This window comes from Heloderma suspectum, chromosome 2 (genome assembly GCF_057233095.1).
Source record: "Heloderma suspectum isolate Gila_16-S chromosome 2, 16-S_ref, whole genome shotgun sequence".
Classification (NCBI taxonomy): domain Eukaryota; kingdom Metazoa; phylum Chordata; class Lepidosauria; order Squamata; family Helodermatidae; genus Heloderma; species Heloderma suspectum.
The window spans coordinates 204526002-204550469 of NC_139459.1; the positions used below are offsets into that span (position 1 = coordinate 204526002).

A 24468-nucleotide genomic window follows, 5' to 3' on the forward strand; every position below is an offset into this window, starting at 1 on the left:
TAAGTATCAAACATGAAGATTTGCTATACATTGAAATTATCAGATGTGGGCTATGTTAACAAGCTATTTATTTGTTTTCTGCTCCAGATCTAAACAGATTCCAGAGTGGGGAACAATAGAAGATAAAAAGATAAAATAATAAAACACCATATTAAAATGTGTTATTTTTTTAAAAAACAGAATACCAGTAAAAACTGTGGCTGGTCAGCCAAGGAAGACTTCCTGAAATAAAGATGTTTTCAGGAGGCACCAAAAACAACATGATGTTGGCGCCTACCTGACCTCCAGAGGCAGGGAGTTCCATAGAAAGGGGCCACCATACTGAAGACTGTTGTCTGGGTGGACTCCAGTCGGGAGGCAGATGAGCGATTAATAATAAATAAATAAATAGGTAGATGCCGAACCACAAGGAGCATGCCATTTGATGACCTCAGTGACTGGGCAGGTTGATAAGGGTTGATAAGCTATCCCTTAGCCATTGCAGTATAACTATGCTGACGGTACTTGAGCCACAGGATGTTCAGGTTATCATTTGGAGGAGGAGGAGGGGCAAAGTGAAATCGGCACCTAAGCTTCTCAAGTAGGTTATACTAAGTATTTTGGATGTACAGATTAGGATTGGGGGGATGTGTGTAAGAAAAGAGGTGACATTAATATTATCTATTAATATGGCTGCCTCTAGGAAAAAAAACTAAGAAACATCATCCAAGTAACTGGATACTTACAGAGTAAAACAACTGGACCTTTAGTGGAACTACCACAAAATGTATTAGGCTGGGCAATAAGTGTTTTATCACTGGTACTGTAATGTTTGCGTCTGACATACGCACAGCTAGACACTTCAGGCATAGAGAAATGGGGAAAACACATGTAGTTGCCTTATTTACATGCAGCTCCCAGCCACATGGGATCAAGTCTCAAAACAGCAGTTCCCAGACGACTCTGACTATGTCTGTTTTTGCGGGTTACCTGTCTGAAGATGAAAATAAGGAAGACAAGAGATGGTTGTTAGGAGCTGTATTTCCCTAAGCTGCGTCGGGCAAATGGAAATAAAACAATGGCCTGCCTGGTTCATTTTCTGTGCATGTGCTGCTGAAGCTCAATGGAATGTTCCATCAGGAGAAAATAGATGGAAAAAGCAAGTTCTTCAAATCTGTAGCTACACAGGCATTGCTTTTCTTCAAATCTATGGATTCAGAAGTTTCACATAACGCACAAACCAAGTGAAAGTTAGTGCTCATGCCAAAGAAGTCATACATATATAAAGTGTGGGGAAAGCACGTCACAGAACTTTGTTGGACACAAATATTTTCCTCAAGGCAGGAAAAATATGCAAATCTGTTTTAAGTGTTCAGTTAACTCCATTTTTTAAAAGGGAAGGAGAACCTGGTCATTTTTACGTATAGCATCTACTCATTCTACTGAAATCAAAAGGTGAGATATATGTTAATAAGTATGTCATTTGTTGAGTATGTCTCAACGGAATTTACAGCATAACCCTATGCATGTCTACTAGGAAGGAAAGCCCCATTATTATGAGGCTTACTTTGAGGTAAATGTGCATAGAATTTCAGTCTTAGGCTTGAATACTATGCACGTTTACCTGGGACTTGGAGTAAGCCCCATTGAAAAGACTGGAACTTACTTCTGAGTAGACATATACTGAGTAGACATGTTGGTGAATATTGTAATGAATGCAAATGTAATATATCATTGTTAGTGGCTTGTCTTCTTCAAGGCCATATCTGCTATGTTTGATGCTTATTTTCTCTCAGCCAAAGGTATATAAAGGGGAAAATGTTGTGATGTTAAGAGATTGTACCTGCTTGTGTAGGATAACAGATTTCATTGCATCCTTTCATTGATCTAAGATTGATCAGGATGCAGCAAACTCAGTATTTCTGGGAGGAAGAATGTTTTTAACCTAACAATGCAAGTGTGAAAATTCTGGCTCATCATTTTTTTCATTACATAGAATACTATTTCCACATGTTTAGCCTAATTTAATTTTGTTCCTGTTTCAAAGTTATGGAAATAATTCCTTGAGAAAAGCAGATATCCTGAACAGACTAGAAGTTTTATACGAGAACCATTTCAACAAATACTAGAATGCAGTTTATCTAGACTAATAGAAGCCATTTGAAGTTGCTTACATACAATGTAAGACCTAAGCCGAGGTCTATACTCCCTTATTCATGTTACCTTCTTGGGCATGTGGCCTAAAGAGGATATTTTAAAATGCTCAAGATACTATTTCACTGGAATGTTGAACCCTTGGATTCCCTGTAGTGATTATATTTCAGTTTTTATAAAGAGATCACCATTGAGCATTCCAAAGGCTGGATGTGCCCGATCTCATCTGATCTCATAAGCTAAGCAGGGTCACAGCCTGGGATGGGAGACTGCCATCAGAAATCAGGCTTCCTATACTGAGCAGGGGGTTGGACTTGATGGTCTTGTAGGCCCCTTCTAACCCTATGATTCTGTTCTGTTCTGTTCTATTCTATTTTATTCTATTCTAAAATGGTTTTCACCTAAAATAACAATAAAATAATTTAGAATGTTGAGCTTGCAATAGAGTAACTGGTATAGTCTTGTACACTTTTCCAAAACTTGGATTTTATTATTGTGTTCTTAAAATTTATATTCTGAGAGCTTGTTAAAAGTATCAAATTACAGTTTCTGTTTATCTTCTCTTACAGTAGAGTTGAAAATGTTTTACTTTGCCATACTGAAAGCATAAATCTTCTTCTTGTTTCACTGCAGTTGCTATTTAGAAGAATGTGTCATTTATTACCATATCTCATACTTTGTTACTTTTATTATTGAAACTGAGGGAGTATAATCTGAACCTGAAAATGGTTTACAATCCAATAAACATAGGCTTCATTTTCTTAAACAGTTAGAGCCCATTTAGGTATTCAGATTGCACGTGTAATGTATGAGGAGGGCTCCTGCACTTACCGCTGTATGTGCAAAGGACTCTGTGTACATGATTGTGAACCCAACGAGTGGCAGTGTTTCTGATTGCGTCAACAGAGCTCCTTGCGCATATAGTGGTGCCTGCAACTGCTCCATTCAACAAACACATGTAGAAGAGGGGAGGAGCATGCTATACTCCTATGTGCATTAAATGAATGTGCGATTGTAAACCTGTGTCTGGATTGTACCTCTTGAGTCACATGATTGCATGATTGAGTGTTCCTCCATACAAGTTATTCCCTGCACATACACACACGCGCACACACACACACACACTCTTCATCTTCTGTTTGTGGAAACTAGGTCATAATGTGGTGCAGTTGAGTGGTGTTGAAGCAGTCAAGCACTATTGAACAGGAGGAGTTAATGAGTTAATATCACTTGCCGTATAAAACAAAAGGGAAAAATCAAGAAGTGAAATCTGAGCCTCTAAAAGAGTTGTGTATACTTCAAAAGCTTATGCTTTCAACATTTGAATGTTTCTTGGTCCAGTATTCCTTCACTATAATGACTTCTTTTCACTCTCTCCAGCTATCATTAAAACCATCTTTAAGGATGTGCTTTGGTTTTTACAGAAGAAAAAAGTACCCTACATCTATCTTTATGATGATTAGAGATGTAGTTACAGTCTTCCAAAGTTTGGTATTGCTCTTACATTAAAATATTATATACTTGAGCATTTCTAATTCTGTGGAAGAATATGATGGCTGTTACTACTTTAAACTTGGGAATTTCACTAATTTTGTCATTTTGTAATTGGCTACCCTTACGTCACTTCACTTGCCCCATTTCGTATGTACGGAGTGATGGCACTGTCCCTAGTTTAGTCAGAGAATGCACTCTTCTCTCCTCCTCTCTGTCATAGCACTGGGTGCTCCACTGATTAGTTTGCATGTTTCTTGTTCACAAAATTAGCTAAGCCATTATGATTATTGCAACAGATTTTTCTTAGAAGAAAATAGAGATTGAGAACCACACAATGATTATTTACATCTATTGGACATGCGTTAAAATGACACATTGTGTTGTTTAATAGCTATGACAGTAAGCAATAGTACCATGTACAGAAACAGTATACCTCTCAATGCAAGATGTTGGAAAGAAATCAGGAATGATGACCATTACACCTTAATCCTCCCTTGGCAGTTGATCTCACACTCCAGAGAGGTTATATTGCCACATAGGCTCACTCGGTTATTATTTATCATTTTTCTAAAGAAACGCTGTTTTATGTATTTTCAAATCTGTGCACATTTTAATGAGAAATTTAACAATTAATAAAGGGACATCCCTACCTTTAATTGGTCTTTTAAAACTCCCTGTTAGAATTAGTCCAGTTGCCCTTTGAGGTGGGCAAATGATCTTCAACAGAAACTGTCTTTGTATAACTACATACCAGAATAGAAGTGATTTATCAGTTCCTCAAGGAATCATTCCCTGCATGCACTTCAATTCTGGAATGGCCATAGGATTGTATCTTAAGCATGGAAAGGTAAGTGGTGTATCTTTTGTGATCTTTTCTGTGATGTGAGAGCATGCAATTGATTTATAATAGTGATTGGCAGCAATTCTAAAATAAAGTAAGTACAAATAATGCCTTGCATAGTTTTAATGCATCTATTACACCATGTGTTAGACTTCCTGTGAAAATAAAACAAAAATACCTTTTCTGCTTTGCAGCACTTGTAATTGCTGCACATTTCCTGTCAGTGCTGATTTATATGTAATGCTGGCACACTAGTCACTGCCATGTGTTCCTTGGTGGAAGTGACTTTAATATAAGATCTTGGTGTTTCTTTAGAAGGTAATTTAAAATGTTTACACATCATGACTGAAGACGTAATGCCTATATGATTGCTTAGGGCAAGGGGTTGTTTCTTTCTGATCATTATATATCAGTTGAATCGTAACAGCATGTTATGTGGGACAGATCACTTATTAAACTAAGCCTTTCTGCATATAATCTCATTTGTAATGAATACAGAAAATGGCAGTGAGAGAAAATTACATTGCTATTTATGTGGCAAGCTATCAGCTAAGTATATACATCAGATGCTTGAAAGCAGGGTTTAAAAGTGTGCATGTAAAAAGCAAGAAAACTGGAAGAAATGAAAAAAATGGTAAACATAATAAAAGTTAGGTGAAATAAGATGCGTTCATGGACAAAATAAGTCTGACCATTCAACATGTGTTTGAGCTTTCAGTAAATGAAACATGTGCCTAGAGTGTGTCCTGAAGGTGTCTGGTGTACTTTTTATCTTTAAGCATATCTGGGCCTGATGAATACTTGCATGGAGCGTGTTAGGAGCCCCATGCATGCTGTGTGCTAAGGGCTAAATCCAGTGTTACACGAACAGACCTCTGCTCATGTAACAGGAGTTTCCCCTCCTGTCCGCTGCCCTGCAGCCCCCCCTCCAAATCTGCTCTGGACAGTCTCCCAACTCTCTGCAACAGATTTGGGGGGGGGGGTGTTACACATGTGGCTGCAGGGGAGAGGCAAAATTTGATCCATCAGTGGTGTCTGTTCTGCTGGTGGAAGGACACCATTGGATACAACCCTATGTTTCTTAGAGGACTAGCAGGCTACATTTTAAGTTAACAATCAATGTTGTCACCTATAGACTTCCTTGCTTTAAAGAATAATGTAGACAATTTGATGGTCTAAGCTGTTTATCTCCACAGGGATATTGTTTTCTAAAGTGTTCACTAATATGTGAGTTACAGAAGCCTTCCCCAATCTACTGCCCCACGCCCCAGGAGAGTTGGACTAGTACTCCCATAATCCCCAGCCAGCATGGCCATTGATGAGAATTGTAGTCCAACACATCTGAAGGGTACCGAGTTAGGGAAAGCTGAATTACAGAAAGCACGACTACTAATTATTCAGTTTTACCTGTTCCATCTGTGCTCATCCTTTCCCACAGCTACGGAGGATGATTCCACTGGTCTTAAAGAGCAATGTGACACAATGAGATATGGATTCAAGTCCAATTTTTACTATTACTTAAACATATGAAGCTGCCTCATACCGAGCCAGACCTTTGGTCAATCTAATGCAGCACTGTCTACTTTGAATGCAGTGTCTCTTCAGGTACTGCCCAGAATCTTTTAACTGGTGATCCTGGGAATTGAACCTGTGACCTTGTACATGCAAAATATGTGCACTGCCAGTGAGGTATGGCTTTGGGTTCTGGTCTGTAGCACATACCAAGGAATGAGTAGATGTAGTTTTTGGTAAGGTTGTTCCCTTTCTGTCTCAGGTTTTAGCTTGCTCTTAACAGTTAGCTATGTGCAATACCTGAGTTAACCCTATAGGGTCTTCAGCTTTGTTAGTGCACAATCCACCCAAAGTTCAGCATTTCGAAGACCCATTCATTTCAGTGGGAAATATTTATGTAGGTAGTTAACTCTTCCCTTAAAATCAATAGGACTAGAAAGTACTTAACTTTGAATGAATCATATAGAAAACTGATCTCTGTTACATCATGGGCTTAGCTGGAATCATATTTCATCATCCTGCTAAATGGTTGGATAGCATGAAGTTTGACACATAGAAGAGGGCCTGGAAACTCTCCCTCTCCAATCCAGGCGGCCAGGAAAACATGGCGCTCTCTAACTAAGAAAACTGAGTCAGTCCCCTTCATTCATGTACAACTTAATCTTTTATGTTAATGTGGACCTGAAAACTACAGGTTGACCATTTTTGTGCCAGACATGATGTGGCATATCCTTTTGGTCTGAGGTTTGTGTTTGTCTTAGTCTTGTATCAGAAACATCATGTATAGGTTTAGTGATCTACATGTGTTACTGCACCATATTCTCACACTGTGGGATTTGTTAAGACAGCCAATGGAAGTGGCCCCTTTGGGCTTTCTTGTTTGCTAAAAGACTTACTGGAAGCTAAAGACAGTATTGGAAAGACCATCTTCTTATACATCAGTGACTAGAAGATCTTACTGCACTCTCGCTGCTAGAACACACCTCTTATAGAAGGCTTTAATGTATGGACACATTTCAGAAGATAGATAAATAGATAGGGGTAGTATTTAGGGGTAGTCTTTCAAGCAAACGGTTCCAGGAAAGCTTAAATATTTAGGGGTAGTCCTTCAAGCTTAATGGTTCCAGGAAGGCTCACAGCAAATATACCGTTAGACACACAGAGAAGTTCATCAGCAATAGCACAATTTATGAGAACGAAAGGTGACCACTAGATCCCTTTAGCCCTCCAATTATACCAAGCAAAAGTACTAGCGCACTTACTGTATGGCTCTCAATTGGGGCCTTTCTCAAATACCCAAATATTAGAACATGTACAATCAAAATTTTTGAGGGCAATATTGGGTGTTCCTAGGGATGTCTCCAATGCAAAGATAAGATTAGAGACTGGCCAGATCAAAACTGAAGCTAGGGTTTAGGTGGCTATTCTTGTGTACCAGCTTAGATTGTCATATTTTCCTACTGGCCTTGCCCCACTAATTTTGCAAGATGATTTTAAATCCAATTGGATTCAGTCAAATGAACAGAAAATAGCTTTCTTGGGTCTTCCTTTGCAGACTTTATTAAATATGGGTTTTGAACAGGCAATGGAGACTATCAAGCAGCGCATTGCAGATATTGAGAGACAAAGTGATCTCAATAGTGCCCCAGAATTCTATCTTAGGGAGGACTACAGATACATGGTAATAACTGCACCCTATCTTGAACAACTGGAACTGCATAAACATAGAAGGGCATTTACTTTGGCCCATCTACATGGACTCCCCTCAGCAGTTTTGGAGCGACGGTACAAAAAGATCCCCTGGTCAGACCGCCTTTGCCCTTGTGGCATGGAACAGATAGAAACTACAGAGCATGTTTTGTTGTGGTATATATTTTATAGAGATATTCGTGCCGTACTCATCTCCCGACTGATAAATCGCTTTCCGGGTCATATAGGATAACAATATACCTATATATTGTTGTCTGACACTAATTCAATATTTACATATAGTGTCGCCAATTTTTTTGCAGCCATGATAGATGTTCGAAGAAGGATGCTGAGGGAGCTCGGACTTACCTAGTTGGATGAAAGACAAAGTCTGGCGAGTAATGCCATTCACCCAATATTACACTGTGTTGAAGTGACTACTAATTTGATTGGGGATATATGGTAGATAATTTTAATGTAGTTCCTTTTTTGGGCTGGTCTTTGACGGTAATAAAGTTTTATCTATCTATCATTTCAGAAGATTGGTCAGCATATATGGAGACCTTTGCTTAAGCCTTGGGCCAAAGGATCCGAATTTTGTTCCCCTCATGCTAGACTCATCTGTATGTGCTTCACCTGATGTGACCTCCTATGTATAACCTTGTTTTTATTTTTCCATTAATTTCACCTCTGCCTAATACCCTTTTCCCTTTTCCCTCCTCAGCTCCCCATTTGTTTAGTAAATATTGTGGAAGTGATTATAAAATTCATCTTATTCAATAAAAATTATGCACACATTATACATACTTTTAAAGGATTACACCTTAGCCCTTCACTGGTTTGTTTAAGCAAGTACTATGGATCTGGAACAGGGTCCAGAAATGAGAGAACTGTACCAATTTGGAGAAACAACGAGAGGAAACAGTTTAGCAGTCCTATAGAAAACTGATTCTTTACGGAGTTTATCCGATGTATTTCAAAGTTGCTGCTCTTTTTCAAAGGAACTACAATTTATTTTATGTATGTATTTATGCCCTTTTCCCCCATAAGGAACCCAGGGCAGAGTATATAATCCTCTTCTCCATTTTATCCTCACAACAACAACCCTGTGAGGTAGGTTGGGCTGAAAGTCTGTGACTGGCCCAGAGTCACCCAGTGAGCTTCTATGGCTGAGTGGGGACTAGAACCCAGATCTCCCGGCTCCCAGTCCAACACTGTAGCCACTATACCACACTTGGCTGTTCAATATGAAATACATATTGTAGTACCTATGAAAAATAGCAGCAACTTTGAAATTTGTTCAGTTAAGTCGTGTCCGACTCTTCGTGACCCCATGGACCATAGCACGCCAGGCCTTCCTGTCCTCCGTTCTCTCCCGGAGTGTGCTCAAATCAGTTTCCTATAGAACTGCTAAATGATTTCCTCTTGTTCCTCCAGACTGGTGCAGTACTCTCATTTCTGGACCCTGTTCTAGTAGGATGTGTGTTGGCTGTAGCAAGAAGCATTTTACATAATTAAACTTGAATATTTGCTCTCCTTTTAAATTATTTTTAAAAGCTGGCAACTTATGTAGCTAATTCTATGTTCCGAGTTGGTTCTCAGCAAACTGATGGCTCTTGGTCCTTTTTAATCCTTCAGGACATAGAGCTGATTTAAAATTAAAGAATGGATACTTGTATGTAAATATGCACAAAAGGTATTTTCCCCTAAAATATAATTATATTTTACTTCCTATAACACTTATTACCTGCCTGTAGCGTTTAGGGTGGTATAGGCTTTACATGAAAACAAATAATAGATTATCCCCATACTGATTTCTGATTGTAAGGATAGTGGGTGATTGGGTTTGTGCTCTTCTGGCCCTGAGCCTGCTTGCCATTTATGTTTTGGAGTTCTTTACATAGGGCGTAGATCATGATCCTGTGGTATATGGATTCTGAAGTTTAGGCCTACATGCATGAATGGCGGGGGAGGGGGCATTGGTGATTAGAACAATTATGTATACAGATGTCAGAATAGGGCTATAGTTTCCTTTCATCACAATTCACTTGTATCCAGGGTGGTGCTAGTTACCAAAAAGATCTGGGGTTTACGCACATAGGACAAAAAATTTGCACCTGCTAATTTGCGTATGCAAATATATGTGCATAAATTAGAAATAATTACTGTAATTTATATTTTATATCAGGCAAGCTAATTAAACTCTTGCATTCAGGACAGAACTGTGCAGTGTCCCAAATTGTGCTTGCTTTTAAAACTTATCCTTTGTGTAAAAGCACCTACACTTTTCCTTGGTCTTTCAGCCCCAAATCCAGATGGGGAGGATGGAGTGCCTGGGACCAGCAAAAAGCTGTATGGCACCTTAAATATTTACCAATTAACTGCAAACTGAACGTGGCACACTGGCAAGGGAGAGTGTGGGAATGTATTGTGGACTGTACTAAACCATGCTGTTAGGCTGCAAACATACATTCTTACTAGGGAGTAACCCCCATTAAACATAGTGGGATTTACTCCTGAGTAAATCATCACTCACTCTTCCCTCCATTAAGCCCACCAGTACTGGACAGAGACCTCGGGTCTGAAGAATGTTGCTTTGCTGCTCCTGGTCTTTGGACCAGGTGAGGAGGCAGAGAGAGCCACTGCCAAAGATGGCTCCTCATTTTATTTCAAATACTTTATTTTAGTAGTTTCTGGTATTCTAGAACACTTTTTTTTTTTTAACAGTTCTTGGGTTCTAAATTCTGGACATCCTAAACCTACATTTAATGTTGCAATATTAAGTTTCTAGCAATCTCATAATTATACATCTCTTAAAGTACCAAAATGCATAGTTAGATATCTTTGTTAGGACCAACCAAAATTCCTAAGAAAGGTTTTGCCCAACTGTGGATTTGAGTTTTTTATTTCTCATGGATCAGCATGGCTATCTTTGTTTCTGGTTGGTTGTTCCTTAAATTACCAAAGTTATCAGTCCCCCAGGTTTCTCTGTAGATCCAGATATTGGAACAACTACCTTCAGGATGGATAAGGCAAGTTGCAACTCTGAGCACATTTACTAAGGAGTAAGACTCCAGTCCTACATGCACTTACTTGAGAGTAAATGCCATCAGTGTGACTTACTTCTGAGTAAGTATGTGTAGTGTTACCCAGTAAGCTTGATGAAACCCTGAACATGTTTCCCCATCCGCAGATCTCTCTGTACCCCCAGTTATTTCCCTACTCCACATAATTTCCTGTGCCATCTCAGCTACCTTTTCCCACCCCACAGGTCTCTATAGCCATGTCCAGGGCTGACTCCAAGACATTTTGCTGTCAGAAATGGTGCCCCCCTGCACCCCTCACCCCCAGTCAAGGTGCATAGTAGTACTCAAAGCCTGTCAGATTGTTTCAGCCCCTAAGGCAGAAAATCCTACAAGCAACTCTCTTCCCTTCCTCAGCAGTGAGAATACAATAATTAATAAATCAAATAATGAATAATGTTCTGCTTTCTCATGACATCCCAAATCAGCTGTCTGAGGGCAGCTGCCTCAGGCTCTTAAGTGTGTGTATGTGTGTGCACATGTCTTTAAAGAACCTTGTCTTCTAAGGCACCCCTAGTTGTAAAAAGGGATGTATGGACGGGAGAAGAGGGCATTTGATTTCAGAAAAAAAACTTAAGGCAGAAAGGTTCAAGGGGGGCAGCAGGAGGAGAAGCACATGTGGGCAAAAAGCCAGCCAAGCCAGGGGACTCAGATGCGACAAAGATGACCAGGCCCCTTTTACCTTCATTTCAGCAAGTGCCATTTTTCTCTAGTTCTATGGAAAGCAACATCTTTCAAAATAAATTTATGTACAGTAGACTCCTGTCTGTGGAAGCTTATGCCAGAATTAATTTGTGAGTCTTTAAGTTGCCACATGGCATTGTGGCTTTTGAGCACAAAACAGCAAGAAGCCCCTATCCTCCTCCCACATCTATTCACCTTTCTCTATCCTAGTGCAACGCCTGATGCCAAGGAGGACCATGCAGTGACCAGAATCTTGCCCCATAGATCATGCAAAAAGCAGATGCACTCCAGAAAAATGATTGCAGACGCAAGGAGTTTCAGACACGCTCCAGCAAGCCAGGGCAAGCCATACACTCATACAATACCATGCCCCAAATTCAGACATTGCTGTTCATTCAAACCCTTTTTGCAAGCAAACCCATTTCTATTTTCCCCCAAGGTAAGGGGCCTCGGCCAACTTGGAGGAAGCAACCGATGGGGAAAGCCTCTGACATTCCATTTGATATGTGAGCAGCCAATGCATCTGTTCTTCCCTTTTTCAGGGCCTCACTGCTTACAGTGGTTCAGGGCACAAGTGCAGTTGCCCAGTAACAATTGGCTGGACAGGTCTCTGCAAAGTCAGACATACTTCAAGGAAGCCAGGTCACAGTGGTGCTGTTAGGTAATTTTAGACCCTGGACTTGATGAAAATAATGAGCAGACTGTGGAAGGAATGGTGGAAGTCTCCCCTCTAGTTTAAAAGGCTGGTATCTTCATGCTACACTCCCTATTAGTCTGCTGGGGGTGTGTGAATCCTAAGGTCTCCTAGTAACTGCAAAGGTACTGAGTTCAGAGGGAAGAAGCAAGCTGGTATTAAAGCAGATGATGGCAATTCAGACACCTCAAAAGATTTGAGGCACTGCTCAAAAAGATCTGGGGCCCATGCCTAGGTGTCCCGAACTAGCACTGCCCATCATTGTATCCTATCCAAAAAAGATCTGAGTAACTTATGACTGACTGGGTTTCTATAATACTGTGTTCAGAATTGGCATGTTTTCCATAAATGCATGTGTGTGTGTGTGTACCTCATGAGATTGTTCTGTGGTGTGGGAAATGCCATAGGAGCTGAGATACCTGATTTTGTTTTCTAAGAGTAATCCTATAGCCCCTAGATAGTGTCTGGGGGGCCATAGGATATTTCAGATTCCTGGATTCCAAGGTTGGAGACAGTGCTCTGACCACGGACCCAGGAGTCTGAGTTCCTTGCTCCCCACCCCCCCACAGCCAGTGCAGAGCGCTGGCTGCCCCTCCATGCTTGCAAAAGTGACCTTGGAGAGAAGGGAAAGAGGGTGTGCCGGTGGGAGGGGATGTCTTATGCCATATCCCCAGGGCTCTCCACTCTGCTTCCCTTCCCTTTCCTGACGGGTCAGCTAGATGGGCAAAAATGCCTGTCTAGCTAAAAAAACAGGGTGGGAGGAGTGCAGAGGTGAAGATTACTTCCACAGCTCCTCCCACTCTGCATTGGAGGGCCCTAAGCCTCGGAATTCAAAGCCTTACAGCCATCCCCGTAGGACTGCACCCTAAAGTGATCTTTATCCTTAGTGTAACTTAATATTAGGCAGTGCCAAAAAGTGTTCAAACTACCGTACAATTGCGTTCATTTCACATGCCAGCAAGGTGATGCTCAAAATCCTACAAGCTAGGCTTCAGCAGGATGTGAACCGAGAACTACCGGAAGTACAAGCTGGGTTTCAAAGAGGCAGAGGAACTACAGATCAAATCGCCAACATTCGCTGGATCACAGAGAAAGCCAGAGAATTCCAGAAAAACGTCTATTTCTGCTTCATTGACTACGCTCAAGCCTTTGATCGTGTGGATCACAACAAACTGTGATGGGAGTACCAGACCACCTTACCTGTCTCCTGAGAAACCTGTACGAGGGTCAAGAAGCAACAGTAAGAACCGGACATGGAACAACCGATTAGTTCAAAATTGGGAAAGGAGTATGACAAGGCTGCATATTGTCGCCCTGCTTATTTAATTTATATGCAGAATACACCATGAGAAACGCCGGGTTGGATGAATCACAGGTCGGAATTAAGATTGCCGGGAGAATTATCAACAACCTCAGATACGCAGACGATACCACCCTAATGGCAGAAAGCGAAGAGGATCTAAAGAGCCTCTTGTTGAGGGTGAAAGTGGAGAGCGCAAAAGCTGGTTTGAAACTCGGCATTAAAAAAACAAAGATCATGGAATCTGGCCCCATCACTTCCTGGCATATAGAAGGGGAAGAAATGGAAGCAGTGACAGATTTTACTTTCTTGGGCTCCAAGATCACCGCAGACAGTGACTGTAGCCATGAAATTAGAAGACGCTTGCTCCTTGGGAGGAAAGCTATGGCCAACCTAGACAGCATAGTAAGAAGCAGAGACATTACCTTGCCAACAAAGGTCCTTCCAATCAAAGCTATGGTTTTCCCAGTAGCAACGTATGGCTGTGAGAGCTGGACTATAAGGAAGGCTGAGCGCCGAAGAATGGATGCTTTGGAACTGTGCTTCTGGAGAAGACTCTTACGAGTCCCCTGGACTGCAAGGAGGTCAAATCAATCAGTCCTAAAGGAAATCAACCCTGAGTGCTCATTGGAAGGACAGATACTGAAGCTGAAGCTCCAATATTTTGGCCACCTAATGCGAAGAGAAAACTCTCTGGAAAAGACCCTGATGCTGGGAAAGATTGAAGGCAAAAGGAGAAGGGGACAGCCGAGGATGAGATGGCTAGATAGCATCACTGATGCAATGAATATGGACTTGAGCACACTCTGGGAGAGAGCGCAGGACAGGAAGGCCTGGCGTGCTATGGTCCATGGGGTCACGAAGAGTCGGACACGACTTAACGACTGAACAACAACAACAAAGTCAAAAGTGTTATTCATGGGCCAGCTATTATAATTGGAATGAAATGTGTGAAGGGTAGTATTGTAACAGAGGCTGAAGTATTTTCAACGCACATTAAGTGGTCAAATACTTATGTGGATGTGATCTATGGTTAAGTACTTGATTATGACAATGATGATTTTTTAATTTATTTTTTTTCTGCTTGTCATGGGAATGACTTCCAAAGCATTTGAAAGTGCTGATGATACAGAGCAAATGCTCACCAGCTGGGTGCTTTAAATTCATTCTATCATTTTTTGTTTACATAAGAAAGTAATGACACCTCTTTTTTCCCTCTCAATGTATATTCCTGATCAGATCTTGTTTAAAATGAAAGGCTTTGTACAATGTCACTGTTTTGGAGGTCATGCTTTACCGAATCTGATAGACAATTCCTTGTACAGACAGGTTTGCATTTTCATAGCATTTTCCACAGTGTGTTGAAGTTGTTACAGTATTGTGATCATTTTGAGATGACAGACCTGCACAATACTTCTTTTCAATGTAATGCCCTATTTTGTGGTAATACATGAAAAAATAGCCTTCATGTCAAGCTTTAGATGTGTATAACTATTTTTGACATGATACATTAGGACTTGCGGTGTTTGGAGATTCTAGATTATTCTTCTCTGGTAGAATTGGGGGTTGTGAATGCTCAGTGTGCCTGCTATTTTTTTAAAAAAATAGATTATAGTATTCTGAGAAGAGCTGATAAAATCCATGGTTGATACTGGCAAGAGACCATCCCTGACTTCTACAGTAATGACTTATTTGCTTTCATATGTGCAGGATGTTTGTTGTATTAGAGCATTAAACTCCTGAGATGTTTTTGTCTCCAGTCAAAAAAGTTGACCATCTCTATTTAAATTGTACTGACATTACTTTATAAAATGTAAGCCTTATTACAATACATATGTCTATACTCTAGAATCTAGTCTATCAATATGGCAAATACATGAAAGGTTGAAAAGAATATAGTCACAAACATATTGATATATTTTTAGAAATATAAACTACATGACCTGAGAATCCCTTCTTTCCTCTGGGTGCCAGCTTTGTGCTCTTGCTTTGCCCACCCCCCCCAAGCCCTTCCACATACACTCATTGAAGAATGTGTGGGAAAGAAATATGAGGTAACAAGACTTGTAGGACCCCATTGCGAGGAGGCTGGCTCTCAGCTGCTGCATCATGTGTTGCTAGGCAGATTTTGACCATGGAGATCTGGAGCGCTGGCAGGAGTGGCTGGGCCAATTTCAGCCGCTCTTGCCACGGAGCTCTATGGTAGCACTCAGTTAACAATGGAGGCCTGTTCAAATGTAACATTAAGCCATGGTTATGGCCACTAACCATGTTGCAGAAGTGGTAAGTGAGTGTGGTTAGTCCATGGTTAATAAACCACCATGGCCGGGAAAAATGCTGTTCAGACATCACGGTAAGCCATCATGGTTATCTCAAAAACAGCATGATGCCTGAACAAGGCCATTGTGTAAACAGGTTGTGATTTTGGAGGGTTTTAAAAAAGCAAAGAGACATTTATGTATTTCTTTGTATTTTAATCTTCTTTAAGAGGATTATAAAGTACGGCAAGCACGATTCTCACATTGTGGAACCATTTTCTATTTGTGATAGACTAAATTTATTTTAACACAGGACATAATGAAATGTGGGAAGGCATTGGTGCCATCCATCTGTAACAGGCAGCTATGTAAATGTAGTCCTAGTCAGATTGGTGAGAGCAGAAATCATGGGATAAGGCAGAAGAGAGCTAGGAGGAGAAGCTGAAGCCCCCAGCTTCTCCTTCCTTCAGACTAACTGTACTGTTGACAATGGTCTGACTAGGGCTATGTACGCACTGCCCTCCGCCTGGTATTACATGGTTTTGGAACTATATATATGTAGCATTTGTTTTAGCATATGGGTACTTATCCAGTCACAGATATATGCATGGCAATTCCAATGACTACTAGTCATGATGGCTATATACTACCTCCAGTATCAGAGGCTGTATGCTTATGTATACCAGTTGCTGGGGAACACAAGTGGAAGGATACCGTTGCACTCATGTCCTACTTGTGGGCTTGTGAGAGGCAGTTGGTTACTGTGTGAACAGAACAGAATATGCGACTAGATGGATCCTTGATCTGATCCAGCAGGGCTATACTTAGGTTCTAAGCTAGATCATACTTTAAACTCTATGTGACACCAATACAGAAAGCCGCTGAGATGTTATGTTCAAGTTTACAATTTTCCTTTGCACCAAAGTAGCTATGAATATTTGTGGAAATGTGTGGGGCACCCTCTCTTTCTTCCAATCATTGGAAAACTACACTATTAGTTGGGAAGAATAGGCTTCAGGAGTGGTCCAACCTTAGTTGCACGCTCTCTCTTTTCGTGACTGCTGTGTTGAAATCATGTCTTATATGTACAAGTGCAAATATATTGATCTAGAACTTTATCTATTATTTTCACCTTCCAATTTTTAAGGATATTAGAACATTCTTTAAAATATGCATTTTTATAAAATAAAGGAAATTATGTCCTTCCCTGCTGGTCAAAAGGGGTTATTTGAAAAATGAAATTGAAAGGTTATTTTATTTCTCAGGAGCTTGCATGTTCTCTAAAATGTCATCAGCTCCCTTGCAGTTCTTCCCTCCTTCACATTTAGGCAAGGAGAAAGTTATTGGTTAATCTTGGCAAACAGAAGAAAAGTAGTATATACAAGATCCAGGTTTGTGAATATTGTACGATGGGGTGGGACAGCTGTTGTTATGATATAGATGCTCAATAGTGTGATCATGAAAAGAGTTATATCATTTTGAGAGTAGTAATCACTGTGATTTTAAATCCAGTGTAAGGCTGGCTTACAGATAAAATGTAAGGCTGAGGAGTCTTTCTCTATCTATCTATCTATCTATCTATCTATCTATCTATCTGTCTATCGCGTGTGTGTGTGTATGCATTTCTTTAAGATTCTCCCACCCTCAAATCAATGGGAAAAAGCAGTTGTTGCCGACTCAGTACTCTGAACATCTGAAACCATTTAGAGCAAAAGCAGTCAAAGTTTCCATCATACTGTAAACATTCCTTTAGTTCTAGTGAACATGCTGACATAACCCTCACTCTAGGGGGCACAATGTAAAGTATGAATAGAGGATAGAAAGTATGTGGAAACCTTATTTTATAGTCTCCGTTTAAAAGAAAAAGTATCCCATTAACCATTTCCAACCTGATTTTCCCCCACAGATTTCTCCAGAGGCCTGTTAATGCAAGTAAGAGGGTTGTAGCTCCAAAAAATTATTTTTGCATTTCAGTTCCGTTGCATAAGGATCAAGACTCAGAGAATGAATTCACTATTAGCATATAGCATATGGAACAAATATGTGTATTAATTTGTGTTATTGATAAGCATATAATAAAAAACTGAGGCAATGATTTTTGGTTGTGGTTTAGTATTTAAAATGATGCATATAATCTCTTTGATGATAACATCACAAACTATGTGAACTGTAAACAACGTTTCAGTTAAATGCTTGCTTTCCTCCACCCTAAACAAGAAATGCCATATTATATTCAGAACCACTGAATAATGAACAAGACTGTTGTCTCTTAACATTTTTAGTTCATTTGTCTGCAGTGATGAATACAACTTAAAATGCTTTCCAGAAACTTCACAATATTAAAGTGCCCAGGGACAGGACAGGGATGATGTTTTGAAGGCAATAAATATTTCAGCTTCACATTTCAGCCTTTCTTCTTTATTCCTTTGATCTGGGTTTGGTTTAGTTATCATTCTAGTTGAATGATTTCACACTGTTGCTTCTCCCTCCCCCCGCCCCCCTGCAAAAAGTAGTAACTCTGCACATATTCTATATGTTTGGGCTTTTTATTATACAGTAGGCTCATACTTATTTCTGACTCTTTGCTAGCGATAATTGCCTCTCAAATAAGGTATTTAATTGCATCAACTCCAGGGTGTGTTATACAAATATTAGTTTGAATTACTCAATGTATTGACTTCTTTATTTACAGTATATGAGACATATAAAAGCATAAACATGAAAGACACCATCCTTTCCCATGTGGCCACAGTTCCTGCTCATGGAGGGAACTCTATGGGGCTCAATATAATGCTGTTTCTACCTTCACTCTACAGTCCATATGCATGCGTAGTGTGGAGATAGGAGGGGCTTTGGAGGTCAGAGGGGTCCCATATCCCCATCCTGCTTGCATCCTCCGTTTGGTCAAATTACGTTTGTTCCAGAGCTTGTGTAATTTGGTTGAGTGGAGAGGGAAGGCTGAAAAAAGAGGTGCAAATAGACCTTCCCTTTCAAATGCCTCAGTGCATTACCTGCATTCATACTTGCTCCTCTTCCTCAAGAAGCGGAAGAAACAGGGGTCTTTTTGAACTCTGTGTGGATTCTATGGCAAACAAGCAAGAACCTTATCCAAAATGTATCTACTTCACTGGCTGATGGTTGTTGTGTTTCATTAACATGCCTGTTCTCATACATAAATGTGAAAGTCATTGGGAGTAGGTAGATTCCAATGCAGATCCCTAGAAAAAGAAGCAAGGGTTTGCTTCCAAGCAAGCATATAAGACCCCCAAATGACACAGGCACATCTGCTCTTAAATTATAAATTATAAAATATATGCATTTTGTTCTATATTTTAAAATATTTCACATGCCAGAAGATCAAACATAAAAATCAGCAGTTATTTCTGTGGGTAAATGGCCTCTAAGATGGTTCTAATGGTAATGGGAAATGCATGTTAACATGTTTAAGAGAAAAACTTAGAATTTATAAAAGTAGTATATAAAATCTCGGAATTGATCACGACACTTCTTTGAATGTCTCTCCCTGCAATATCAAGTCACTTTCCTTGTGACATCAAGCCACAGCTTTTGGTACAAATAATAAACTGCAGAAAAATTATTTGGGTGCTTTTTATGAACTTTGCAGCCGTTTGTAAATGTCCAGATGGAACCTGCTGTGTTTTGCCATACTGCTTTATAGCCTGTTCAGAGGTACTGCAACTGCAGCAGCTTATATAGAGTACTCTGCTCTTTCCTGCAGTTCTCCCAATTGTCTCAAGGTGCTTTCAGAAATATCCAGTGCAGTTGTAATTCTTCCTTCATGGAAACCTGATTTGCAGATCAGGAGCCAGTGCTTATTTCCCTCTATGGTTTCTATGTAAATAAACCATGAAATTAGTTTACAAACCATGGTTACAAGGGTTTGTACATGGTTTAACTATGATTTGAATCATGTTCAGTGCTGTAGAGTGAAGAATGGGGAATTCGCATGCAGTGATGAGGTTGTTGCTTGAATTGCAAACTGTGGTTTCCTGTGATCCCTTGTTTTCTCTGTGCTTTGTCAAAGGTCAGAAACATTTTGTTTACTGTAGTACACTGAAACAGTGAATTATCGGGTCAAATCTGGCTGAGTTTTCAGAACTAAATAAATAATTATGTTTAAAACATATATGTAGTGCCTCTTCTACATTTCTTTTTTTCTCTTCTCCAAAAAGAAGCTAAGCATCAAAGTGATCTGGTTCTCATGTTCAGAACAAGCCGCTGTGGTTAAATAAACCATGATAGCTTGTTTTAATCCCCAATGCATGCTGAGTGCCATTTCCTTAATTGCCTGCCCAGATGCTGCTTGTCCTGTCATCTGAACCTGGGCAGCATGGCTTGTTTGAGGGGGAAACAACCCTCAAATAAGCCATGGCCTGTTCTAGGGTTACTTGAGGGTTGATTTCCCCTCAAACAAGCCATGCTGCATGGGTTCGGATGAGACAACAAGCTGTACCTGGGTGGATAATTAGGGAAATGGGGTCCAGCATGCACCAGTGCCCACTGGGGATTTAAACAAACCACCATGGCTTATTTGATCATGCACACTAGCTCAGTGTTTGATCAAAGGAACATTCAGGTTGGGTGGGAATGAAGGGTGCATGTGTGTACATGTGTATGTCTTTTATCTCTACCTGACATTTAATAGGTCAGGTAGTTGTAGGTCAACATTCTTTTTCCTTGTTTTTTATGTTCTGTATGTTAGATTTTATCTATCTAAAATATAAAACAAGAGAGGGATTTCTCTAGGTTGAATCAACCCAGTTTAGAAGCTGTTGATATGAATGGCATTGCGGTTGATTACATGTGTCTTATGCACAAAAAAAGACTTCCCTGTTGATGTCAGTGTTGGGCTCAGATCCATATTCTCATTTCTACTATATATATCGAGGACCTGTACTTAGGATTATGTTGTTGTGGAAGCCTGCTTGCCCAGAAACTGTATGAGCACATTGGAACGCCCAGTGAGTTTTGGATGAGAATCTAGGTTTGTGGTTTCAGGCTGAGCAGACTTCGTGTATGTTACTTTCCTTGAATGTAAGATTAAACCTAAGTTTGATTTTCTTGAATGGACTTGTGTGAAGAATTTCTGGAAAACATTTGGATGGATCCAGCATTTGCCTCCTGTGGCTTCTGATCTGGTGGAGCATTTGCAATGGTAAAATGGGGGAGGAGGCTATTTTTGACAGTTCCCACCTCCCCTTGCAGACCCTTGTGTCTCCCAAACATCTGCTCTAGAGTGTTAGGGGACCTCTGGAACAGTGGAAATGTGGTGCTGGGGGCTGCCGGAGGAGAGGGAATTGGTAAAAATGGCTTTCCCCCACCCACTGATGGGAGCTTTCTGAGCAGAACTTTGCTCATGGGATGCTGCCACTGGCAGAAGTGAATTGGATCCAGTTCATTGGGGTTAATGGAAAACTTTAATGGAATGTATGTGTAACTGTCTTGGTAATAAGATTGTACTAAGCTTTTTTTGTATAGGAATTTGTATTCTGATACATGATTCATATTTAAGGTTAACAGTAAGATTTCTGCTTAATGAAAATTTAGATTTGGGAGTGCCTTGGTTAGCATGTTTTCAGGACAACAATTGTAACCTACAATTTTATTGATTTCTGAGACAGACTTAAGTGGTGATCAAGGAATTCAGGCACTGCTTTTAAGAGGATTAATAGCTGAATTTATAATTTGCCATAACTTTCATATTTTCCCATATTGTCAACTTAGATTACAAAAAGATGGATATGCTATATATGCCATGTTTATTGCACAGAAAATTTCACATTGGTGATTAATGTTGAGATAACCTCCTATATAGTTCATTTAAAATACTGCGGTGTTGTTTTTTACATTGGGCCCCTGCCATTCTTCTATTCATAGCTTTAGCAGGCTGTTTTTAGTTTTTCGATACTGTCGGCAAATATCCATGGAAATTTGGATCTAGTTGGCCTAGTAGATGTACAGCTACCTAAAAATGAGTTCCCGTGGTGATGCAGGACTTCAAAAGACTTTGTATGCTTTACAGTTCAGGCAAGCCAGTTATAACTGATAGAAATATGGTATAATTAAAGAGGCTAAGGGAAGGGTTCTGTAACAGTAGCTTGGTTTTAGAGTGAACCAAACAGACCAGATTTTGGCATAGAACAGCAAGCTCAGTGTGCTTCATCCCCAGTCTGCAAGGAGGGAAAACACAAACAAAGCAGTAAGCCTCAGTGGCTATGTCGCATATGCAAAGTGAGATCAGAGGACAACAGATTCTAATCAAACTTGCGAATATGTATATGTCTCAAAGGAAGAGGAGGTAAAATGGAGCAAGGTATGCATATCTCACTCAGAGGACCTGCTTTCATGATCACTGCAGCTCTCTGCAGATGGCCATTTTGAATATTCAACCCTCCGTGGGGGGTTGCCCTGGTTCGTTGTGTCATCCGAAGCCAGGTGACAAGGACTGCTTGAGGGATAAACAACCCTCAAATAATCCTACAACAGAACATGGGTTATTTGAGGGTTGTTTAACCCTCAAACAACCCCTGACAACTGGGCTTGGATGACATGACAAGCCAAGGCTTGAATAGGGCTACTTGGTGTCTGTGGCACCACAGCTCATCATGGCTTAAATAAGCCGGGGAGGGGGCTTTGGTTATCATGTGAACAAGGTCATAGAGTGTTATTTCTCTGGAGTGTTGCAAAACCAGTTTTGCAAGGGTTGTCATACCAAGTGGGATGTTTCCTCTTTTGTGTAAAAGGTACAAAATGTAAAGGTGCCAGCTTTGATTGGGGCCAAGCCATGATTTGATGAGCTAACTCTCTGTTTTCAACACATGCATGTTTGTGTCCTTGAGTCTTTTGTGTTTCCATTACCCTATTCTGGACCAAACCTTCTCCAGGAAGGTGAACTCCAGGAACCAACTTTCTACCTTTGCAAGAGGCCATGGCTCTTTGGGAAATCACAGATACTGAGGTTCCGCTTCATCCTAGCTTAGGTTTTTCCTGACAAGCGGCCACTTGGCCGGGTAGATCTGTGTATTCCTGCCAGGGAACACAAGCCTCTTATAAAAGGAGCACCACTGTCCAGTAACACCTCAGCTGGAGTTACAATGCTCCCTAGTATTCAGTCTGCAGGAAAGGGCTTCAGCCCAGGGGAAGGTATATGGTTCTTGGAAATCCTACTACACATGTATCCTCCACCCTCTCTATCCCTGCTTTCTGAGTAAGCATGCATGTGTGTGTTTAAGTAATTTGGCTCTAATCTTTAACCAGTGTTTGGTTGGAGCCCCAGGCACTTCTGTGCAAGTTTACTCTAGTGTTCCAGTGGTAGTGATCATGGCCAAGACCTCTGTGTAATTGCTACTCCCCTGGTGTTCCCTTCCTGAACCCCTAGTGCTCAAGACAAGTTCTCTGGAGATGTTGGCTTGAAGTACAGGGTGACATTGCATTAGGGACCTTCCCTGGTTTGGAGATTTTAACAGAGAAGAGGCCTCCAGGGGTGTGGGTATAAACTGGGGTGTGTGAGTTTTACAAGCTCCAGGTAAACCCCTTCCCATAGCCTTGTAAACTACAATGAGTGAATGCCTGGCTAGTCGGATCACAACCCTCTCCTTTCTGCCTTAGTTTCCCTCCATCCCTCTTCCCTTGCTACAGATATGTAGTCTGGGAGTGCTCCTGGATCCATCTTTGTCACTAGAGGTCCAGGTGACCTCAGTGGCTCAGGGCACACATTACCAGCTTTGACTGCTGTACCAATTACGCCCATTCCTGGAGAGGGATAGCCTAGTCACTGTGATCCATGCACTGGTAACCTCACAATTAGATTACTGTAATGTGCTCTATGTGGGTCTGCCCTTGTCCCTGATCCAGAAGGTACAGCTAGTGCAGAACGTAGCAGCTGGGATGGTCAGTGGAGCACCTAGATGTATACGTATTATACCTGTGTTGTAAGAACTGCACTGACTGCCTGTTAGCTACCAAGCCATGTTCAAGGTTTTGCTGTTAATATTCACAGCCCTGAACTTATTGGGACCAGGATACTTAGCTGATGATCTTCCCTTATTTATACCCAGTTCAATCCTGAGATCTTCTGAGGAGGCCTTACAAGACGTTCCATGGCCAATGGCATGTCACCAGGTAGCAATACGTAACAGGCCATTAGAACACTCTCCCATGTGTGATTCGAGAGGCAGAAATAGAATGTCACCAAGTAGTATGTAAGTTGGCCTTCTCAGTAGTGGCACTCACCCTCTCCCACATGTGATTGGAAAGGCAGAATGGTTGCAAGTTTAAACGCCTCTTGAAAATGCACCATTCACACAGGCTTTCCCTGACCTGTGAGGGACTCTGTTACCACCCTGTTTTATTAAGTTGATGTAATATTTTAAATGTTCTTAATTGTTTTTTTTTTTTAAGTATTTTTTATCTTGTAAACCGCATAGGGATTTTAATATATTAAGCATTATAAAAGTATTATAAATAAGTAAAAAATAAATAATAATCTCCTCCTTGTGGTAGCACCTCAGTCCACTCCTCTCCCTTGCACAACCGACTGTTCATGCATGTCTGCGGCATCGTTTTGGGTTTCAGGAACTGGCCTTGCCAAGAACGTAGCTAATTTCTCCATGCAGAGTACAATTCTCAAAGAAGGTAGTAAGAGCTTTAAAAAACAAACAAACACCATTTATATATCGTTTTTCCATTTATCCAAGTTCCAGGGCAATGTTCAGAGGAGTAAAAACAAAAACTACCAACATCTTAAAAACAAAATACAT

General features: G+C 40.6%; 1 protein-coding gene across 9 annotated transcripts in view; it reads left to right on the forward strand.

Moving 5' to 3' along the window:
- Positions 1–24468, forward strand: part of CEP112 (centrosomal protein 112) — a 411978-nt gene that overhangs the window by 144627 nt on the left and 242883 nt on the right. The window lies entirely within an intron of this gene.